The sequence below is a fragment of the Canis lupus genome, chromosome 8 (genome assembly GCF_048164855.1).
Source record: "Canis lupus baileyi chromosome 8, mCanLup2.hap1, whole genome shotgun sequence".
NCBI lineage: Eukaryota > Metazoa > Chordata > Mammalia > Carnivora > Canidae > Canis > Canis lupus.
The window spans coordinates 18,463,370-18,485,061 of record NC_132845.1 but is presented as its reverse complement, the minus strand read 5'-3'; the positions used below and the strand labels follow the sequence as shown (position 1 = coordinate 18,485,061).

The 21,692-nt window shown below is 38.5% G+C and overlaps 3 long non-coding RNA genes across 4 annotated transcripts; 2 read left to right on the top strand and 1 right to left on the bottom strand.

Moving 5' to 3' along the window:
• Nucleotides 1-1,956: 1,956 nt before the first annotated feature.
• LOC140637922 (uncharacterized) lies at nt 1,957-6,375 on the bottom strand. The gene is made up of 4 exons (XR_012035023.1): nt 5,705-6,375; nt 5,469-5,545; nt 5,033-5,122; nt 1,957-2,327 (listed from the first exon to the last, which is right to left on the bottom strand). It is a non-coding gene; the product is annotated as an uncharacterized lncRNA (long non-coding RNA).
• Nucleotides 2,914-4,905, top strand: LOC140637926 (uncharacterized). Its single transcript, XR_012035031.1, has 3 exons — nt 2,914-3,584; nt 3,830-4,010; nt 4,117-4,905. It is a non-coding gene; the product is annotated as an uncharacterized lncRNA (long non-coding RNA).
• LOC140637923 (uncharacterized) lies at nt 5,669-18,208 on the top strand. 2 transcript variants are annotated; one of them, XR_012035025.1, is made up of 2 exons: nt 5,669-6,459; nt 14,248-18,208. It is a non-coding gene; the product is annotated as an uncharacterized lncRNA (long non-coding RNA). The 2 variants fall into 2 exon arrangements; XR_012035024.1 differs by having other exon boundaries at nt 5,669-7,266.
• The last annotated feature ends 3,484 nt before the right edge of the window (nt 18,209-21,692 follow it).

The window sequence follows — 21,692 nt, the reverse complement described above, 5'->3', positions numbered from 1 at the left end:
GGGGACTCGATCCCTGGTCCAGGGATCAGGCCCTGAGCAGAAGGCAGATAGATGCTCAACCGCTGAGCCACCCAGGTGTCCGTCATTTACTAGTTTTAAATACTCCTCAAAGCCATCAGTATACATAACTCTCTGTTCCTTCTTTGTGAAAAGATGAAAAATCTTTAGCTCATTAGGATGTTGTAGTTTATTTCATTCTTGGTATGGAGTGAACACAGCCGATCTCTCAGAATGTGATGAAAACTTTGCTGTGTGACTAAGCATTTTTCTCGAATGAATTTATTCTATAGTGACTTTCCTTTAATCCACCCTGTGTACTGCTGGAACTCCTATTGATTCTCTCCAACTTGCAATTCTTTTTCAAAGTACTAGATGTCACATTTATGCCACTCCAGAACTTTCATGTGTGCATATTCAAGTAATGCCCTTTGCCACCCTTTTACCACTACATGAATATGGACCACGAGGTCAGCCGGGCAACTGAGGAGGCTAGCCTATGAAATGACCGGTTTATCCTTTTCTCCACCCACCCTACCTCCAGGGAAAAGCCTGGGAAAATTCTCATTAGTCATATGAAAGTTCTGAAATGCAACAGGCATGACATGCGTTACTTTAAATGATTCCTATATGCTAAAGAAAAGCAGGAAAGCCTCGAGGACATTCCAGTGTGGCAGCAGTACGGAGCCTGCAGAATCTAGAAGCCCTGGGAGACATAGAGGATGACAGGACTTTGGAGAGCACTTCAGATGCCAGCAAATATGCTACCCTCTCTTATGTAAGCAACTCTATTCTGAGTCATGAGATGGAGTCACTAGGATTTATCTATTTCTTGTTTTACTCCTTTGTTCACCCAACAAATATTTATTGTTTGCCTGCTACATGCCGGGAACTAGGCATACAGCTTAGAATCTTTTTCTTGGCATCATGGTCGTCTTTCCCCTTCTCTCTCCACACATCAGCAAGGTATCATTAAATATTTGCCAAGCATCTGTGTTGCACCAGGTAGCTGTAGTGTTTATTGACATACGTATCTCTTATCAACATCTTAACCTTGAGTGGTCGATGCTAATGTTCCCATTTTATAACTGAGGAAACTGAGACTCAGAAAAAACGAGATGATTTTCTCAAAGTCCGAGGTGGAGCCTGGATGCTATGGACCCTTGTTCTGTTGAGCTCCATGTTCTTTCTCCTTAGATGGTAGAAAATTCTCCTGACAAGTGAATTGAAGCACTCAACATGACCAACAGCTTCCTGCAGCACTTTGGAGCAATTCCAGCTCTTGTCCAAGCAGGGCTAAGACTGGGCTTCCTTCCCTCTCCAGGGTTTTGGTGACAGAAGGTTCTTCTTTTTCTCTTTTGTCTCTTGACAAATATCCAGTCGTCTAGTAGCAGACTCGACTTTTTTTTTCTCTTTGTAGTTTTTCTCATCTGTGTGAGAAAATTTGTTCTTACTTGTCCTTCCTTTTCCTAAAATGCACTTAGCCTTCTTTTATACAAGGTTTAAGTTTTTCTGTGTCATTGCCTGTCAATGGAATGCCTTTCTCTCCTGCTGAATGTGCATGCATTAAATTAGCAATTTTTCTAGAAACTTCTACATGGTTGAGCAAATCTGGCCTTTTCCACTTAAGAGTAATTAATATTGGGAAAATTACACAACCAGTATGTGCCTCAATTTCCTCATTTGGGGGACACTTAAGTGGTTCAGCGGTTGAGCAGCTGTCTTTGGCTCAGGGCATGATCCTGGGTTTCAGGAATCGAATCCCATATCCAGCTCCCTGGGAGGAGCCTGCTTCTCCCTCTGCCTATATCTTTGCCTCTCTCTGTGCATCTCTCATGAATAAATTAATAAAATCTTAAAAAAAAAAAGTCCTTATTTGTAAAAGGCAATTGTACCTAGCTCATAGGGTTGTTGTAAGACCAAATAAAAAAATAAAGTATTTCACACAATGACTAGAACTTAATAAGATATTAACAGATGTTAAGTCGTTATTATTGAGATTTGGTAGAGCATGTCAATTACTGCCATCGGAACAGGCTCATATGAGGGGATAGGACCTGACAATAAACCACCCACAGAGGAGCTGGACCCTGATGCATATGCTCAGCTGGGGTTCATGTTGTCAGGTAAGTAGACTTTCCAAAAAATACAGTCAGGTTCCACTAGGCAAATAGTCAGCAACAGAACGGTAGCAGGGAGTTCTGGCATTTGAGCAAGATGCATCAATGAAGACTTGAGGAAGATTTGTCAATGGATGTGAAGGCTCAACTGCCTGGGCCGATTTCTAGGACAGGCCTCCAGTCCTTCAGACATGACCTTCAGAAGAAGCCCTGGAAAGGAAAAGGAATATAGGCAAATAATGAAGATGGGCAGAAGCCAACTGCAAGTGAAGGAAGTAGATGCTCAAACTGGAAATTCAGTGAAGGCCCAGATACCAGGAGTGGGGCTTAGCGCCAGAATCAGATTCAGAACAAAGGGAGCAACAGGTAGGTCTGGGATGCGGGGCTAGAGCAGTCCTGGGCCAGGCCTTGGGATCCTGGCAGCCAGGGGGACCTGGATCTAGATCTAGTGATGCTGGGTGGGGAGAAATAGAGAGTTGAGGAACTAAGCTGAGCTGGATCCTTTAAAATTTATTTTATTAATCTATATTAGATTTATAACCTCTGAGAGTTTAGAGAGCTGTGGGTATGTAGGTCTCTGGATGTAGCACTTAATTAATATCTTATCCTGCTACTACCGTGAAGGGTTATAGAGATAATTAAAAATAGATGTGAAGGTGATTTTTAAGTTTTTTTTTAAAAGCTTTTAAAATGTAAGGCATTGTTGCCATTATTTATAATCATACTTTTTCATGATAGCAGTGTAATTTCCTATTAAAATTTTTTCATGATTTAGGCTGAATAATATTTCCATTATAGTAAGTACAACTGGTATATTGAATAACCACGGTTTGAGAAATGCAATAAAAAAAGCAATTTTATTTTTGCTCCTATTGTCACCTTAGTGTATTCAGTAAGAGAAATGTTTTTCCTGCTACTGGATAAAAGCTCAAGGGGGCTTAATGATAGGAAGTCCCATGTTTGCTTTAACTTTCAAAACAGAGCTTGATTCAGAAATGAGCATGTCTAGTCCAAATTTTAGTTTTCATTTCAAGGTAAGGCTTCCTTCCCTTCTCTCTCCAGCCTCCTATCCTGAGCTGCTTCCTAGCAATCTTGGCAGGGAGGAACCAGGTTGCTCCTCCCACCAAGTTACCCTCAGGTCTCTCCTGAACTTAACACTATAAAGCACGGAGCTCAGGGAGGGACAAGGGGAGAGAGAACAAAAAGTACCTACTTGTTAGGTACTTTCATTCTCTCGTTTTCCTTTCAGGGTGGCTGATGTTTAGAGTTGACTTTCTCTCTCTGGGACCAGCCTGAACTCTTTGATAGCTCACCTGTCCGGCCTGTCCTACCTCAACTCCCACAGAGTGTAATGCTCCCCATTCTGTTGGTGACAGGCACTCCTTAGCTTCCAATTGCCAGCAGTCCAGTCCAAGCCCAGACTCTCTGGGGACCTCTTGCTCTCTGGCCAAAGCCGTGATTGAACAGGTAAGATCCCTTTAAAAATGATTCCAAGACTAGCTCTCATTTTCTGTTAATGAGTCAACAGCAGCAAATCTCTTAGATATTTCTGTCTTGACCTTCAGACCAGTCGCCTCAGTATCCCATCAGAGTGCTCGGATTTGGGTCACACCCCAGCTCAGGGAACGTGGGTTGGTCTCCCAGGGGCTCCGTGAAGGTTTCCTCACCTCACTGGAAGAAGGCCAAAACTCTTTTCATTTTTTTTTTTAAAGATTTTATTTATTTATTCATGAGAGACAGAGAGAGAGAGGCAGAGACACAGGCAGAGGGAGAAGCAGGCTCCATGCAGGGAGCCCGACGTGGGACTCCATCCTGGGACTTCAGGATCACGCCCTGGGCCGAAGGCAGGCGCTAAACCACTGAGCCACCCAGGAATCCCCAAAACTCTTTTCAGTAGGTGAAATTTCTTTATGATTCCATTCTCGCAGTATACTCTCTATGTCTTATATCATTCCAAGAGGTGAAGGGTTTTATTTTTAAAAATATTTATTTATTTTAGGGAGAGAGAAAGCAAGTAGGAAGAGCGGCAGAGGAAGAACCCTGAAGCAGACTCCCTGCTGAGAGTGGGAGTCCACTGTGGGTCTTGACCTCACAATTCTGAGAACATGACCTGAGCCAAAATCAAGATTTGGACTGTTAACTAACTGAACCACCCAGGTGCCCCTAGGTGAGGGGTTTTACAAGTGCTGTAACGGTTCTCATAGATATACTTGCAAATGTATATACAGTCTGACATCTCATTTTGGAATTAAATATCAATTGAAACAGATGTTTAAGAAACAATTACATCACCTTCCTGCCAGCCCTTACCCACTGCCTTATTAAAGACTCTGCGGCATCTATTAATAGCTACTTCAAGACACTTTGGGCTTTCATCAGTGTTTTTCTCGGTGCCCACTACTCAGTTCCTAAGCCACTCCCACACCTTAGATTTTTGTTGTGGCAACCTCCCACTTCCAGATACCAAGATCTATAGTAGTTGTCCACTTTGTAATAAATTACTCCCAAACACTACAGCTTTAAACAACAAATATTGATTATCTCAGTTTCTGAAGGTCAGGAAGCTTGGAGCGGCTTAGCTGATAGTTCCGTTGCAAGATGTCTCACATGGTTGTAGTTCGACTATCAGCTGGGCTGCAGCCTATGAAGGCTGGGCTGGGGTTGGGCTTCCATTTCCACACTCATTCCCCTGGCTTCTCCTCCTCACATGAGCCTCTTTCCACAAGCCTGCTATGACATGGTTTCTCCCTGGGTCAGTGATCCAGGACAGAAGCAGCACATTCCTGATGAGGAAGCTGTAGATATTTTACACTCTAATCTCAGAACTGAATACCATCACATCTGCTCTATCCAAATCATGAGAAATTAGTCATTAAAACTCACCTACACTCAAGGGGAAGGGAATTAAGCCTTACCTCTTGAAGGGAGGAGATTCAAAGAACTTGTGGGCATACCTTCAAAACCACTGCAAGCAACATGTTGACTGAGGAACATCTTCCTAGAATCTAAAACAGCATCCAGCATTGAAGATGTTTTAACCTCTTTGTTTCCCAGTTGTCTGATTTTAAAGTATAAAATATCTTAATCCCGCCCTTAAAAAAAAGGCTTAAGTAATATTAGTTATATGAAGGCATTAAAGGAATTGATCATTAAATTTCACAATCTACCTTAGGCAAATATTAAAGGAAAAAGAAATCTTGCATGCATGGCTAATTTATAAAGCATTGACATCAGTGAATTGAGCATATTCTCGCATCAGAAGTGAGAATGGACAACCCCTACTTCTGGCTTTTTCTTTCTTTCAGATTTCTTTCTTTCATAATATGTGGTCAAAGGGTTTTCATCACCTACCTTGTCATTGTAAATACTTCCTCTTTGTTGATTTCTAGTTAACTTTGAACAATCAATGTAATACAACCTGAATAAGTCTGATAAAGAGAAAATCCATGAACTTGAAAAAGATAGATAAAAATTATACAAAATACAATGAAATATTACAGATATAGTATAGACATGGCATATCTGTTCATTCTTTTTTTTTTTTTTATCTGTTCATTCTTTAGAGAGGTACATAATTGTTATAGAACCTTGCCAATTGTAATCTTCATTCACATTTTTAATTTTTCTACATAAATGCTGAGCAGGATAGTGTTAATCCAGTAAGTAGGTAACATGTAATGGTCATAAAGGGTTGGAATGGTTCTAGAATAGTTATGTTGTCATCCATAATTATTCTAGTAGGAACTGGAGTTCACTAGAAGAACTGAGGATAGGAGAAAAAATTTATTCTAGTCTTCCCTAATATATCCATGTGAGCTGTTTAAATTGAGTATTCAACATCAACATCCTGAAAAGGAAGAGAGCTACTTATTAAGTAGAGTCGACAAACAGGAAAAGTAGTCACCGATTACCTAATTTTCTTAGTTTACCCTTGTTGGTCTAGGGAAGAAAACTGTACAGGATTTGGAATGGTTGCAGCTAGTGATGAAGATGATGTTAGCATTTCTCTCATGGCACTTGATGGCCTTAGATCTCATTGCCTTGGAATCAGCCATTCTGCTCCTCACAACACCCTCTTGTGGCCACAGTTCAATCTTCTTAGAGAATTTCTCCCTGCTTCCCACAGATCCTTCTTCCAGTTACATCAGAAACCAAAGATTATTTCTCAAGGATTACTTACTCCTACAACCAACTCATCAGAGTGGGAATCTAATAATTATGGAGTCACATGCTTTGCTTTATGTGTTCAACAGGTGTAGGAATCAAGACATTGTTGTCATCACTGACAGGCTGGATTGTTACTATTATTCTCTTGTACCTGGAGTCCATAAAATAATTCAAGGTTTGTTCTCCTTCCTTGTTTTTTTCCTCAATGCATGATAATTGTAAGCAGAAATTCAAGACATCACTATATATGTATATTTACAAAATCATAATATTATAGGAAATAATAACTTTAGCAAAAATCTCAACAATTTTCATGAATCATTCCATCATTGTGATATTTGGAGATATATGGAACAGTCTACACTACCAGAAGGAAATAAGGTCATTAGAAAAGTAAAGATCTCTGATGGTGATTTGTCATAGTAACGAAAGAGGAATTTCCTAAGCATCAAACTTAAGTCTGTAACGCACTGATTTACTACGGTTTTTATGATTATTATAGCAGATGCTATATATCATCATTAATATTTTGTCAATCAAAAAAATTCTTATCAACTCATAATTTCCTACAATTTTACTATAATAAATAAAAATAAAGGAATACTTTTTTCCATATATTTCCCATATTTTTCCATACTTCTAGTTTTTAATTTAAAAAAGAGAAGTATGACTGAATTCAGAAAAATGAACAAATTATTAATGTCCCGCTCAACCAACTATCACAAAGTCAACTCAGCTGTATAATTACCACCCAGGCCAAAAGACAAGAGTATTATCTTCATTCATCTTTCAATCCATGGCTACTTCCTTCTTTCCCAGGAGTGTACATTATCCTGACTTCCAGCATCATTTTGGCAGATTTACAACTTTATATGAAAGGAATCATACAGCATATATTTTTAGTGTTTGGCTTCTTTCGCTCACCATTGTATTTGTGGAGTCATCTATATTGGGATGAGCTACAGTTCTTCCATTTTAATTGGTATATAGTACCTCATTTTATAAATGTATATATTATACTATACAATTATTCAGTTTGTGTTAGTAGACATTTGAATTATTTTCAGTTATTTAGTAGAAACGAGGCTATTATGAATGTTCTTGAGCGTGTCTTTTGGTGCACATATGCATGCATAAATCTGGCTATAAATCTGGAGGCAGTTCACTGGGAAGGGCTGGTTTCATGCATATGCATCTTGTCAAGTCCCAGAGGATCCTAGCTCACAAGGACCCTGCACTTGATTAAAGGCTCTATCGTTACTGTCCTGAAATTCTTACTCATTTTATCTTGAAACTTGAGTTTTGTAAATGAAGTTGGATGCATAACCAGAAGAGAAAGCCATAATATGCACGATCCTAGTTCATTGTGGCTTTGTTTGCATGTGACCAATATCCCACAAGCCTAGAATTCTGAGGAGTGGCTATTCACGGGGTCCAACAAGACTCAAAAGAAGTTAAGTATGTGACAGCTACAGACTGACTAAGGGGTGCTGACGGACTTGACAGGCTGTGCTTTCTTTCAAACTTGCATCAGATGCAGAAAGAGGCAATGGTTTCCAAGAAACACAACTTCCCTTTAGTAGCTAACCACTTCATTCTGAAAATGCTGACAGGGTAGGAAAAGGCAAGATGGGACAAACTCTAGTTGCTCTTCTCTTAGTCACAAGTAGGCCACAGGTAGAGAATGTGAACATACGTGGAAGTGTATGGAAACAGCAGTTAGTTTTGTGCAGTTTCCACTGCTTTGATAGAATAAAACAATATGCATGGATGGGTTATAAAATACAAGTTGTGAAATTTTGGTCATTCCACATATGAGTTAAATGCCCTTATATTTGTGCTTAAAACTGGCGTCATACAGGGGCTACTGGGTGGCTCAGTTGGTGAAGCATCTGACTCCTTTAAAAAAAAAAAAAAAGATTATTTATTTATTAGAGACAGAGAGAGAGAGGCAGAGGCACAGGCAGAGGGAGAAGTAGGCTCCATGCAGGGAGCCCGATGTGGGACTCGATTCCCAGGTCTCCAGGTTAGAGTTTCTATGGTATATCATTTTTCCATCATTTTAATATCAACTCTTTATTATTATATTTTAGAGCTGAAGAACAGAACATTTGAACTTCATTTATATTCTCTCCCTATTTAAATGTTTTTTGCAGTGATTTTAATTTTCTTTATAATTAAGACTCGGATACTATTTCAAATTTTTACATTTTTATTGTGGTAAAATATAGATAACATAAAACTCACATCTCACTTCTTTTTTTTAATTTTTTAAAAAAATTTATTTATGATAGTCACAGAGAGAGAGAGAGAGAGAGGCAGAGACACAGGCAGAGGGAGAAGCAGGCTCCATGCACCGGGAGCCCGACGTGGGATTCGATCCCGGGTCTCCATGATCGCACCCTGGGCCAAAGGCAGGCGCCAAACCGCTGCGCCACCCAGGGATCCCCACATCTCACTTCTTAAACAATTTTTTTATTTTGAAGATTTTATTTATTCATTTGAGAGAGAGAGTGAGTGTGTGGTGGGGGGTGGGAGAAAGAATCTCAAGCAGATGAGATGGGGCTCCATCTCACAACCTTGAAATCATCACCTGAGTGACACCAAGACATGGTTGCTTGGCCAACTGAGTCATCCAGGTGCCCCACATATCATTCACTTTTTTTTGGTTTTTTAAAGATATTATTATTTATTTATTCATGAGAGACCCACAGAGAGAGGCAGAGACATAGGCAGAGGGAGAAGCAGGCTTCCTGTGGGGAGCCCTATGCAGGACTTGATACAAGGATCTCAGGATCACACCCTGAGCCAAATGCAGATGCTGAACCACTGAGCCACTCAGGTACCCCCATCTCACTCACTTTTAAGTATACAGGTTAGTGGTATCAGGTGGGAATTTTTCATTCATTAACTCTGCAAATATTACTTCTGCCTCATTTTCTCATATCTTTTTCTCCCTGAAACTCAAGTATATGTTAAGTGTCACTGTATCCCCTCTCTTATATAATTTACTATATTTTTCATCTTTTGTCTCTGTGATTTATTTTGGCTTTTTTCTTATGCTCTATTGTCATTCCCCCAAACCCCTCTTCAGCAGTAATAGAAGGCAGTCTAATTGGCCCCTAATTTATCCACTGAGTTCTTAATTCCAGTGGTTTTATTTTTTTAATTCTACAATCTCCATGTGATTCTCTTATCTCCTTATAATAATTTTCTATTGTGGCAAAATATACATAACATACAATTTACCATTTTAATAATTATTTATGTGTACAGTTCAGTGGTATTAAGTACATTCACATTGTTGTGCTACCATCACCACCATCCATCTCCAGAACTTTTTCATGTTTCCAAATGGAAACTTCATACCCATTAGACTGCGACTCCTTATTCCCCCTTCCTTAGCCCCAGACAACCACCATTCCACTTTGTCTCTGGTTTTGATTACTGTAGTTACCTCATATAAGTGGAATCACACAATATTTGTCTTTTTGTGACTTCAGGGTTCATCCATGTTGTATCCTTTGGCAGAATTTCCTTCCTCTTTTGAGATCCTTAAAAAAAAAAAAAAAAGATTTTTGGTTCTTGGAAAACTCAATCTTTAAAAAAATTTCTTTAACCACGTTAATCATAACTTTTAAAAAGTACATATTTGGTCATTCATTATTTGTATCTCTTGTGTACTTATTTTTCTTATTTGGTGTTTCTTTGACCTGCCTCATCCTATGGCTTGTTACTTTTGATGGAGTATTGAACACTGAAAATTATGTGAGAATATTATAGAGATTGTTAGATCTTTAGGATGATGTCATATTCTTCTAGAGAGGATTTATGTTTGCAAACCCAGATATCTAATCAGGAATTGATGTATTCAAAGCTGAACAACAGTCCTTGAAGGGCCTGCCCCTTCCAGATAATACCTTATTTGTATTGTAGGGTCTTTTGGGATTCCAATAAGACGCTAATGGACCATCAGGATCTTCAATCCTTGGCAGGTCCTGAAAGCTCATTTTGTCCTGCTAACCATGTGAATTTGTTTACATCATGGCTCAGCTTCTTGGCCTCTCACTTGTTGCTACTGGGATTGGTGGATATCCCTTGCAGACAAGCAGCCCCACTGCCTGGCTTAACCCTATGGGTTTCTTTTTCCAGAATTTGGCCACCTAATTTTTCTTTACCTTTTTAATGCTCTGATGCCTTAAAACATATGTTTGCATATTTTTTCCACTTCTTTTAGTTGTTGTATGTGGGAGGGCTGACCTGATTACTTTGTCATTGCAAGAAGTGGAGGTTAAGACTAGTGTGCTTTACTCTTTTATTCAATGTCCAAAATATTCTATGCTTTGCATAAAGTAACACATCTTTATGACTAAATGTGCAATTCTGGTTTTGAGAAGGAGAAGACTATGTGAACAAATCAACGAATTTTGGAAGGTTTCACATTTTGTTCCCATGGAAAATTCTTTATTTACTTAACTAAATGCCTTTGCCATGCTTACACCACTTTGTAAATATATGCATTTTAATTGTATATGTTTATGTTATTTCTGTTCTCCTTGTAGTTCAAGAATTGACTCAACTCCATTTCTACCACGAAACCTTTCTAGATATATCAAGGCAAAATAGTTGCTTCCTCTTTAGGACTTCCATATTGTAATGGCTGTAAAACTACACTGTAACAATCTATCTTTTATTTTCACTGTACAATTTAAGCTTTTGGGAAGAAGAAATTGTGTCTCACCAAAATATATACATGCTAAAACATCTAACATACTATTTTGCATATAACGGAAGCTTAATATATATTTGCTAAATGTGGCATCTGGCTGGCTCAGTCAGTAGAGCATGTGACTCTTGATATCAGGGTCATGAGTTCAAGCTTCATGTTGGGCGTGGAGTCTACTTAAAAAAAATAACATATCTATGCACTAATAAATGGAGGGATGAATGAATAAATAAGGATGTTGAAGTGCAGTTAGGGGAATGTTGACTGGAATAAGAAGAGCTAGGTTTATGTGCCATCACTGCCTTGGCTAAGTGTTTTAAATGTTTTCTCAGTATCTTCACTTGTAATATCAGAATAAATGCCACCTCAGGGAGTTTTGGGGCTTAAAAGTATAATTTATCTATATGTGCCTGCAAAACAAGATACAAATATAAGGTGGCCACTTACAGTTTTGAAATGTGGGAAGGGGGGCAGCCCCGGTGGCTCAGCGATTTAGCACCACCTTTGGTCCAGGGCGTGATCCTGGAGACCCAGATCCCAGGCTCCCTGCATGGAGCCTGCTTCTCCCTCTGCCTGTGTCTCTGACTCTGCCTCTCTCTCTCTCTCTCTTTCCTGTGTCTCTCATGAATAAGTAAATACAATCTTAAAAAAAAAAAAGAAATGTGGGAAGGGGAAAATATATGACTATACAAGAAACTCAAGGCAAGGGAACAAGGTGGTGGGTAGACAGGATAGGAATTTGACTTTTATCACTACACCCATTTGAATTTTGAACCATATGGATATTTTAACTATTAAAAACAAAATGAATAGAATTTAAGAAAAAATATAATGTACCATTACTCTGTTTTGTATCAGAGTAGTTGGCTCAGCAAAAACATTTGTTGTGCTGATTGCAGTGATTGGGAGTCTTATCTAAACAATTAGTTTTATAGATAGAAGTTTCAATAATTTGTGAATTAGTTACTTGGATTATTTATTTTCTCGAGAGTTCTTACTTTTAATATGTATATCCTAGCACAGAGCCTGGAGCATATATTGATTATTTCTTAAATTCGTGGTGCAGTTTAGGTTTGTTAGTGTAATCTAGATTTGGGGTCAAATCTAGGATCAAATCTTGGGATCAAAAGGGGTCAAAAAGCTAGAGATTTCTGGCATGTAAACTTCCTCGTCACTTAATACATGATTTAGAAAGGTTTCCTGAATACCCTTCTACAAATAGAGAGATTTGGGTGGAGGGGGGCATCCAGCAGGGAAGGGCAGATAACCATATACTCTTGGTGAGGAATACTGTCTTCCTGCGCTGGCCTTGCAGCATTGATAGAGATGCCTATGACTTACTGAGAGGATAGGTCCTCAATCACCTTATTCAATCATCAAATTTGGTGATAAATGCAGTGACACATGTGCCAGACAGATGGTTGTTTACTCCAGAATTTCTATAGAGGTTTTCTGAGTCCACTTTTCAATCACTTACTGTATTTCTTAATCTCCAGAAACCTTTCCTAGTCTTTGGTTTTGTCTGTGTTCTAGCCATTTCCAATTTCATGAGATGACCAATGAAAACAGACTGGGATCTGAAATCCAATCCAAAAAAATATTGCTCTCTTTAAATAGTTCTTGTTGAAATTTAGTGCACAAAGGACTGAGACCAATGCCTAGTTTGAGGATGGAAGTGGGCTCTGGAGCTCATTCATCTATGTCTTGCCCAGGTTGGCAGGAATTAAAAAAAAAAAAAAATGAACTTGACTTTGTCTCCAGCTATTGTAAAATGATTTCTGACTTTTTAAACTTCTTTTATTCTCCTTTTCAAACACTGAAGCTTCCCTAAATTTAATTTATGCTGTTTTAAACTAAATAAACTGAGAAAGACTTTGGGAAGAATATTTTCTATTTATAATTTGTTTAGATATCCTAGTTTCTTAATCACATCTCTCAAAAGACTCAGGTTTTTTTTTTTTTGTCTTAACCTTTCAAAATCTGTTATATTACGCTTGAGAGGTAAATGGGATGTTTGCCAGAGCCCTGTTACTTCCAAATTTGAACATCAAAAATAAGTCACTACAGGCATTATATTGACAAAAGATTCATAGTCTCTACTAAGCTGCAAGTAATAAGAACTTGTTATTTAGCTTCAGCTTGATTAAAAAAACTGAGCAAGTCATTATACATTCATGACTTTTGGTTCTGTTGCTCAATGTAAAATATAATATGAACCAATTTTCTAGCTGTTTCAGTTATGTATTATAAATTGGGGTGGTTTGTTACATGGCAGTAAATAACTAAAACAACAGGCAGTAACAACTATTCTTTTTCTCATGATTCTGCATTTTGGGCAGGACTCAGTGGGGATGGCTTGACTTTGTTCATATGATGTTGCCTGAGGTGATTCGATTGAAGACAGAACATTTACAAGATTAACTTGCCAAGTCTAGTGCCTCACCTGGGGTGGCTGGATCAGTTGGAGATTGCCTGGGCTTCTGTCTTTTCCCTCAAAATCTCTTATTACTTAGGGCTTCTCCATATATACACGGTGTCTATATATTTTTTATTGGTCTAACTATCTAATCTATCATCTATCTATTCATCCATCTATTCTTCCGTGAACCCACCTATTCATCCAAGTGGCTGCTCCTGTCTAACATGATAGCTGAGCTTTTTTATATGGCTGCTACCTTCGAAAAGAGTAAAAACAGGAACTATCATGGTTTTTTTTTTAATACCTAGGCCTTGAACTGTCAAAGAGTCACTTCTGTCATATAATTTTTGACAAAAAAACTCACAAGTACAATCTAGATTCGAAGAGAAGAGAAATGACTCCATTTCTTCAGGATGAAGTAGCCTGGGTATCCAGAGACAAGAGGATTTTGGCCATTGTTGGAAAGAATTTACCAGATCAAGATAGCAACATGGTCCACTAACATTATCTTGATGAGTTTCTTTATTTGTATGTCTGTATTTTTAGGTAGAGAAAGAACATGTGAATGGAGGAGGGGAGAGACAAAGGGAGAGGGAGAGAGAATCCCAAGCAGGCTCCATGCCCAGCCCAGGGCCCAATGTGGGGCGCAATCTCATGACCCCGAGATCATGACCTGAGCTAAAATCAACAAATGCTTAACTGACTGAGCCACCCAGATGCCCCTGAGTTCTTAAAAAGGGATCAGCACATTCCCTTAAAATGTGTCCTTTTATGACTTTGGCCTTTTAAAGTTTTTTTGTTTTTGTTTTTGTTCATAGAGACAGAGAGAGAGGCAGAGGCACAGGCAGAGGGAGAAGCAGGCTCCATGCAGGGAGCCCAACGTGGGACTTGATCCCGAGTCTCCAGGATCACGCCCTGGGCTGCAGACGGCGCTAAACCGCTGCGCCACCGGGGCTGCCCGACTTTGGCCTTTTAATATTTATCTGATTATTATCAATATGTACAGAGGTTTTTTTTTTTTTTTTTTTTTTTGCGCTTTTCACATTACAGATTAGATGTTTAAGTTTGCTTTCCTTATTACATTTTTTAATAATAATTACACATTTTCTTTTTAAAAAACATTTAATTAATTAATTAATTAATTAATTTAAAAACAATGTCAGAGAGAGAGAGAGGCAGAGACACAGGCAGAGGGAGAAGCGGGCTCCATGCAGGGAGCCCGACATGGGACTCGATCCGGGGTCTCCAGGATCATGCCCTGGGCTGAAGGCGGTGGTAAATCGCTAAGCCACCCGGGCTGCCCTACACATACTTTCATGAACACCACACCACACCACATACACACACACAATCGTTTCTATAATAAGACAGATCTAGGGTTTAATTCCAGATTTTTTTTAAAGATTTTATTTATTTATTCATGAGAGACACAGAGAGAGACAGGCGGAGACACAGGCAGAGGGAGAATCAGGCTCCATGCAGGGAGCCCGATGTGGGACTCCATCCTGAGTCTCCAGGATCACGCCCTGGGCCAAAGGCTCAACCGCTGAGCCCCCCGGGCGTCCCTAATTCCAGATTTTATAATACATTACCTGTATGGCTTTGGGCAAGCTATTAAAACCATGATTCAGTTTCCTAAACTGCAAATTGGATTGAAAGAATTATCTATTGATAGCATAGTTCTGAGGTTTAAATGAGATGAGCAGTATTTGGTATATAAACCTTTAATCATTATTATTATATCTTCTCTTACAATTTCAAGTTCATTTATAAAACAGTGTTTATTTTCACTCTTACTTTTCAAGGCTCCTTATAGTTCGAGCAACCAGCTGAATGGTGGTGCCATTTCCTGAGCTGGGAAAGAGTGAGATAAGAATTTGTTTTGGGATAAATAATTTTGTGGGTAAGAAATGATCCCTGAGGCTATTAAGATGATATATGAATATATAGTCAATTGTGCACATATATTCATATACACATGAATACATTTAAGTGAATACAGCTACATAGCAAGACATGCAGACCCAGAGAGAGAGAAAGAGACGTGGGGGCAGGGATAATTTTTAAAACAATTATCCCAACTGATGATGGATGACTAAGAGCTATTCATTACTCTTTGCTCTCAAAGACAAGAGATTTTACCTTATTTATCTTTCTAGTCTCCATAACAAATGCCACTATCACCTCCATGTGATAGAGTATTCATATAATTTTTTACTAAATTGTGCTGGCATATTCCCTGTAGAGTTAGCTTGGCGAATAATCTGGAGACAATTTTTAGAGCTCCTTAGTATTCCACAGATTCAATTATACCCAGGGCAACTCATGCCTTTCATTTGCCAAGAGTTTTTAATACTTTTCTTTGCTTTTTTGAATATTGTAATAGAATAGGGAAGAACTTAAATGTATTTTCTTTATCTCTAAGGCCAATAACTGATAGTAGAATTTGAACAAACATATGTTTTATTACTTAATAGCATTTCGTGCTAATTAATATATATAATTTATAAAACATTTTCATAGTCGTTACAGAATTTGATAAAGATAAACCTTTGAGGTATCATCATTATGCCCATATGACAAAGGAGGAAACACGCTCAGAGAACTTAAGCGTGCAGCTAGTGTGCAGCGGAGCTAGGACTCAAGCACATGTCTTCTACTTCCAGAATCTAAGGTTTTATAGGAGCAGCAGTTTTGGGGATGTATATAAATTGAAGTCATTCCTGACTCCTATTACCAGGAATATTTTGAAATAACTCTTCATATTTCAAAATTCCTAACTAAAATATTTTGATAATGTCCTTTTAAAATGTACCATCTGGGATCCCTGGGTGGTGCAGCGGTTTGGCGCCTGCCTTTGGCCCAGGGCGCGATCCTGGAGACCTGGGATCGAGTCCCACGTCGGGCTCCCGGTGCATGGAGCCTGCTTCTCCCTCTGCCTGCTTCTCCCTCTGCCTGTGTCTCTGCCTCTCTTTCATGAATAAATACATTAAAAATCTTTAAAAAAAAATGTACCATCTGTGATTCTTCAGGAACTTTTCATGGTGGCTCAGTGACTTATTTTCAATTGTAGAAGTTACTAATTCATAATCAAAGTGAGCTACAATGCTAGTCAAAGAAACTCACCAACAGGTAAATCTTCCATTAAAGAAAGGACTTTCAGGTTTGTGATCGAAGTCTCTTTGTCTCTAGGCTCAGACCTCGCTTGGGGCAACAGGCAAAACGCACCAAGAAGGTCTACTAAATCACCGGTAAATACAGGACCCGTTATGGTGCCTCCCTCAGGAAATGGTGATGAAGATTGAAATAAGCCAGCGTGACAAGTACACTTGCTCCTTCTGTGGCAAAACCAAGATGAAAAGATGAGCATCTGGCATGAAAACCATAGCCAGTGGCACCTGCTATGGTTACATATCCACAACCTGCAATGGTTACATACCTGCAACTACAACACCATTTCTGCCCTCACATTGAAGTCTGCCATCAGAAGACTGGAGGAGATGAAAGACCAGTAGAAGCTCCACCATTTGAAACATTGCTAGTCTATAATAAATGGCTTAATTTATGTAATTTAAAAAAAAAAGAAAGGATTTTTAAAAGTGTTCTTTTGGCTAGTTCATTTTAAGATTTTTTTAAATTAAACTTATTCCCATTATAGCAAGCTGATGCTTATACCAGGCTGAGAAATTATTTTGACTAGCATATTGTCTTTACTCATAAACTCAAGTAATTAGGCATACAGAAAATCACGTTAAAAAGACCTTCTTCCCCTTCAGGGATTGACACGCATGATACAAAACTAGAATAAAGTGATTGGATCTATTTTATCTTCCATTGTTGTTTAAAAATATAAACCTAGGGGCACCTGGGTGGCTCAGTTGATTAAATGACTGACTCAACTTTGGCTCAGATCATGATCTCAGGGGTGTGAGACAGAAGCATCCCTCCCCCGACAGCAAGAAGTTTGCTTGAGATTCTTTGCCCCTTCCTCTCTCTCCCCCTTTTCTCCTTCCCCCACGTATGTGCAAACTCTCTCTCAAAAAGATATACATACATACAAACATACATACATATACACATATACATAAACACCCAGCTTCTAGCCAACAAGAACTAACTTGAGACATTATGGGATGTTATTAATATTAAGCCAATGAAGATTCAATCCTGGTACTCAAAATGTGTTTTCACAAGGCAGGGAATTATATTTGATGTGAAAGTACCATGGTGTATTTTTCCAACTGAATAGAAATACATCCTGAATTTTTTAAAAAAATATTTTATTTATTTACTCATGAGAGAGACACACACAGAAAAGCAGAGACACAGGCAGAGGGAGAAGCAGGCTCCCCACAGGGAGCCCGACATGAGACTCGATCCCGGGTCTCCAGGATCAGGCCCTGGACCACAGGCAGCGCTAAACCGCTGAGCCACCTGGGTTGCCCTGCCCTGCATTTTAGATAGCACAAAATAACCCCTGAGACTGTCACTCAAATTAAGAACGTATACACCGTTTGTCATTAGAAAGAAGTGTTCAGAATAATTTCTCGTTCTTACTGTTATTTCTTTTTGACCTACAGGTTATTTAAAATACATGAAAATTTTTTTCTAGTTACCTTTTACTTTTTATTACTAGTTTAATTTATTGTGGCCAAATATATAGTCTGTGATTTCAACAATTTGACATTTGTTTGAGCATTGGCTTGAGGCTCTGTTATTAATAAGATCATGGAAAAATGGTAACTTTTTCATGAAATAAACATTTATCATTATGAAGAACTCTCTTTATCTCCTCTTTTCTCTGGCCCACCCTCTTCTCCTTCCACAGACTATACGTATATTGCTTAAGACAAAGCAAAATAAAGTGCCTCTTTATTTACAAAAAAATTAATACAATTACCCTGAAAAAAGATGTAATGGTTGACAAGAACCAAGTCAATCTCATGAAAAAATCCAGCTACCTCTCAAGTGAGCCCATAGGATGGGCACATTCGTGTATAGGAACTTGCAGATAGAACTGGTTTGCCATGAAAACACGGCTCCTTCCTTGTGACCGATATGTCTGCTAACCACATGGTGTCTTCATTTACCAAGATGGAAGGAAAAAAACACTTTCTTTGATCTGTCCTACAAAACAACTTTTATGTTAATTTGGTTTTGGTTTTCCCATCCCACAGCAGGTTCAGTGCTATATTGGACTGAACATTCATTCATTCTTGGCGAATGGGTTCTTCCTTGGCTCGGAAATGCAGTGACATGAAATTGTGTTTTCAATACCAGTTAATGGACTATTACCCTAGATGCTGTTATTGATGATCTGAGCATTTGCTAGGATCGTCTTTCTGGACAGCTACTGATTAATGGTTCTTCTCTTAGCAAACACATGTTTAGTGAGCCTGCAGCCTGTGCTAGGCATTATAGAATTATATTTCATAGAGGTATTTAGCTCTTGATGGGTCATGACCATTCTGTCTAAACTTTCAAAAAAGAAGCTAAAATAGATGACACAAATGGACACTATTCAGGGGAAGCTGAAACACTCCTGTCCTTTGTATATTCTTAGAAGCTTGTAAAATACTTTCTCAGGCTTCTGTAATCCTCCGGATGACTTTTGAAGGCAGGTATCATAATTGAGATCTTACAGTATTAGTAGGAATTGAGGTTTAGAGATGTTAAGTGACTTACTCGAGGCCCCTTTAGTGGTGGCAGAGAAGGGTAATAGGGCATCGTAAAAGGAGCAAGGTATAAGACTCAAATCCAAGGTTGGCCATGCCTGCCATTTCCGAGCTCTGCAACCTTGGACAGGTTTCTTCAAACTATCTGAGCTGGTTTCCTCATCTGCCTTGCCTCTGTCACAAGGTTGCAGGGAGGAGTGAATGCACAAATGGGTGTGGAAATGTCTCTACCCTGAAAAACATGTGAGTGTTAGTTTCATTATTTAAGTTTGGGGAGGAGATGGTAGATGGCACGGTGTTGCAGCCCACCCCATTTCAAATCAGACAAACTTGGTTCTAACTAACCTTGTTGTAAGAATTTGAGTATGTTACTTGAACTCTCTGGGTCTCTGTGTCCTCTGTTGTGAAATGTGTATCATAATATGACATTGTGGAGCTTTGCGTATGGACCAGCACAATAGAAGTAGGACGCAGAGCACAGCACCAGGCTCTTAGGAGGTACCGTGTGAATGTTAGGGCTCCTCTTTCTGGCCCCAGCCTGGTTCAGTCTCCTAAGAAAGCACTGAATAGTCTAGCATGGAAGATCTGTAAGGGACTATGTGGGTCCTTGCATGGAAAAAAAAAAAATCTGAGACCGAATGAGGTAAACCGATTTACCCAGGTCACAGAGCTAATGGCAGAGTTGGAATTTGAACCTAATTCTGATTTCAACTCCAAGAGTCTTTTTCTTTCTTTTTACAAGATTACAGTAATCTCCATGTAGCATTATTTGTACCTGTCCTCACCTGCTAAGGGTGATTTTCATTAAGAACCCGTAGGGATGTGCAGATAGCATTGCTAGAGCAGTTGAACCCAACCTGAATTGTACTATAGCCAAGGATAGGACTTTAAGTGTAGAAATATTTCTTTTTGTATCTTGGGCTATTCTTCGTATCAAAACCACAGGGATTATTTTGTCTCTATGCATTATGTTTAAACTTACGCTCTCTTGGAAAGAGAGAGTCACACACTTTTAATGTCTATATTCAATTTGACTTCAAATTGCATGCTGCTATTACCCCAGACATTGAGGCGTGTCAGTTGGAATACGCAGTGGAAATAGCCTAGCACTGAGGCATCAAGAGACCCAGATACTAGTTCCACCTATGGCATTAACTCATTGCTAAATCATGTTGGAAACATATCTACTACCTTTCTGACAGCTCTAAAGATCCTAAACTGAGTCTGAACTATTTCTAACTGTATTAGTTTTCTATTGCTGCTGTAACAAATCACTGCAAACTTAGTGGCTTTAAACCACACAAACATATTTTCTTATGGTTCTGGAAGTCAGAAGTCTAAAATAGGTCTTATGGTGCTAAAATCTAGGTGATGGTTCTCTGGAGGGTCACAGGAGAATCCATTTCCTTCACTAGTTTCCTTGACCCTAAGATCATGACCTGAGCCACAGGCAGATACTTAACTGACTAAGCCCCCTAGATGCCCTACCATTTTTTTCTGAATTTCTTTGAGCACTAGAGGATAAGTTTATACACTTGCTGGTTTTCAGGTTTCTCCTATCTATATATAAAATTATAAATTATATATACATACATATACACACATAAATTTATATGGATATAAATTTTTTGCTCATTTCTTTTTGGCTTAACTAGCATTTTGTTGTTACTGGTATCCTTGAATGTTCTAAAAGCTATTTCTTTGCTGGGGTTAGATATTTCAAATTTCTTGTCCAAATCTTCATCCTTTTGTAAACTTTACCTTTGACCTATATTCTAGAAATACTCAGATATAGATAGATCAGTTATTGATGCTATAACTATCTTTGCCCAATCATCTGTATTTTCATAGGTTCTTTTGATGAAAACAAACTCAATAATTTTCCTCCTTATGGCATATGACTTCGGGGTCTTATTAAAAAATTTCCTCCCTACCCCAAGATAACAAATACACTCTCCTATGTTTTCTTCTATTATTGTTAAACATTCTTTTCTTCTTTTAGTTCCTTAAAGTTTCCAAGCTCACCTTTGTGAATGAGATGAGGTAGAGATCCAACTTATTTATGTCCTATCTAATAACTAGTTTTTTAAATACCATCTCACAAGCCACACATCCTTTCTTATTTGTGGGGCCATGTCCATTAAAGGCAAGTTTCCATATGCACATGGACTTATTTCTTAAACTTGATATTTAGGTCCATTGGTCTATTTGTCTATCCCTATATGAGTACCATGTGTTTTAAAAATATATAGTATATCTTAATTTCTAACAGGCAGAGTCCTCTCTTCTATACATAAGGAAATAACTTTTGGCACTCGTGAAGTTTTATTCTTCCATATGCTAAATTTGCTGAGGTCCCCTAAACTTTCTGGTATAATTTTTATTGGAATTTAATGAAAATGACAAGTATAATTTTTTATTCTTGGCACTGGATGAGACATGAAGGCTAATGTTTTATAGTACTGGAGAACTATTTCTAGCATTTTACTACAAATTATTGAGGGATAAATAGTGCCTTTATGCATAAGACTGGGAATTATCTTTGGAACATAAACAGGCTTTTTGCTTAACCTACAATTACAGCAAAA